This window comes from Myotis lucifugus, unplaced genomic scaffold (assembly GCF_000147115.1).
Source record: "Myotis lucifugus unplaced genomic scaffold, Myoluc2.0 scaffold_111, whole genome shotgun sequence".
NCBI lineage: Eukaryota > Metazoa > Chordata > Mammalia > Chiroptera > Vespertilionidae > Myotis > Myotis lucifugus.
The window spans coordinates 3,532,245-3,534,445 of NW_005871159.1; the positions used below are offsets into that span (position 1 = coordinate 3,532,245).

General features: G+C 45.4%; 1 protein-coding gene across 1 annotated transcript in view; it reads right to left on the reverse strand.

The window, feature by feature from the left end:
• The window catches only part of ICK (intestinal cell kinase), a 52,443-nt gene that overhangs the window by 12,938 nt on the left and 37,304 nt on the right, over window positions 1–2,201 (reverse strand). The window lies entirely within an intron of this gene.

A 2,201-nucleotide genomic window follows, 5' to 3' on the forward strand; every position in this document is an offset into this window, starting at 1 on the left:
TTAAAAAAAAAAAAAAAGGTTGCGCCTCTCTTGAGATTTGGGGGGTTGAATCAAATTAGTATTTTCCCAACTGTGTTCCATGAGACAGAGTTTTAGAAACTGCTAGTGAGATTTTTGGGGCGGGGGGGGGGGGGAGATAAAACAAAACACCTGTCCCCAGTTAAATAAATTTGTCAAAACCTACATATCCCCATCTTGAAGTCCAGCGGTAAAGAAAGCAGTCCCATGCAATCTCAAGTTCCCCACTTTTTCACCCATCATACCCATGACTAAATGCTGAAGTGCATGAGGGGAAAGGACGAACAAATAATCTTAGGGTCCCTTCTAACTCCAACACTCCACTATTTTACAAGACACACTCTGGTGTAATTGCTTTTTTTTTTTTATAAAGCAAAGTGGCATTATGTATTGCTCATATCATTCATTCACTTAGATATGAGCAATAGGGCCTGCTATAGGCGTAGCGTTGGGTATCCAAAAATAATCTGATATAAATGCTGCCCTTACAGAAATTAATGTCCAAAGGAGAAAATAAGATATTTATTTAAAAGCAGTAATTCAGAATAAAAAGTAACTAGGGCCAGGAGAGGTAGATACAGTTATCCCAAGGAGGGGAGACTCCGGCAGGAGACTCTGGAAATCTTGAAGTGGTGCCATCAGTGATTCATTCAAATGATTTAGTAATTTCTTTTGATAGACTGATTTGTACCAGCAATGATGCTAGCTAGGACCCGGAAAAAGAAACACAAATAAACACAAGACAAATCCTTGCCCTGAATGAGCGTAACATCCAGGTAACAGATATGGACACAGATGATTATATTAGTAACACAGATCACAGTGGAAGGCGGAGAGGAGAGGAGAAACGGTGAGGAAAAAGATTGCGGGGCCTTGGAAAAACAGCGGATGGGGTCACGGGAGAGACCTCAGTCAGGCAGACCTCATATGCAGAGCACTACAGTGCGGAGATTCCAGGGTACATGGTGTGGGGGTACAGGTATGAAGTGGGGGACAGAGAATGACAGTTAAGGTGGCTGGTGATAGGAGCCAGCAAATATTTTTAGGAGGGGATGCCAGTACCAGAGCTGTTCTTTAAGGAGGTGAACTGGCTGCAGACTGAAAGATTAGCTGGAGGGAAAAAGACTTGAAGGCAGAAAGATTGATGCCCCCATTCAGGGAGGGCGAGCACGGCCCGGCCTGTGATGGGGCCAGTGGACTCCAAGGATGAAAGCCGAGTGAGAGACTGTGCAGTGACGGTCAACAGGACGTTAAGGACCCACTACTTAGGTGAGGGGAAGGGGAGCAAGGGAAAGAGGGAGAGTAAAATGGACACTCAGCCTCAAGGCTGGGGCTCTGGGACTATGATGGGACCACAGACAAAAATGGAGAATGAAAGCAAGAAGCCAGTGGGGGTAAATGAAAAACTGTCTGGTGCACCTTAAACCTACACAACACTGTGTCCATTATATCTCAGTAAAACGGAAAGAAAAAATTGCAATATGTTTGGAAGAAGTTTAAAAAAGCAAACTGTCAGATATGTTGAGTTCGAGGTGATGGTGAGGGTCCTGGGAGCACCTCTCACAGATAGATGTAACTATGTGAATGGAGTTACAAAGGAGGGAGGTGAGGGCTACAGATTGCACTTAGGAGACTTCTGAATAGTTCCTAAGTGCTGTGGCCTTGAGAACAGAGAAAGGCTACAAGGGAGGTGAGGTGCCATGGAGAGGAGAGGAGAGGGAGCCAGGACAAATGTCTTCTACTTAAGAGCAGAAGGAAGGCACTAGCTGTTTTGGCTCAGTGTACAGAGCGTCGCCCCGCAGACTCAAGGGTCTGGTCAAGGGTATATGCCAGGGTTGGGGTTGTGAGCTCCAGCCCCAGTAGGGGGCGTGCAGGAGGCAGCTGATCAATGATTCTCTCTCCTCATTTCTGTCTCTCTCTCTCCCCTCTCCCTTCCTCTCTGAAATCAATAAAAATGGAATCTCGGAGGGAAGGCAAGGGTGGGTGGGAAGTTATCAACCAAGGACCTTATCTGCATTTATGCATGGCCCATGGACACAGACAATGGGGCGGTGAGGTCCTGAGGTGGGGGTCAGGGGTAGTCTGGAGGGGGCCAAAGGGGGGAAAAGAAGACATATGGAATACATTCAACAATAAAGAATTATTTTTAAAAATAATTAAAAATTAAAATTAATAAAAAGTGA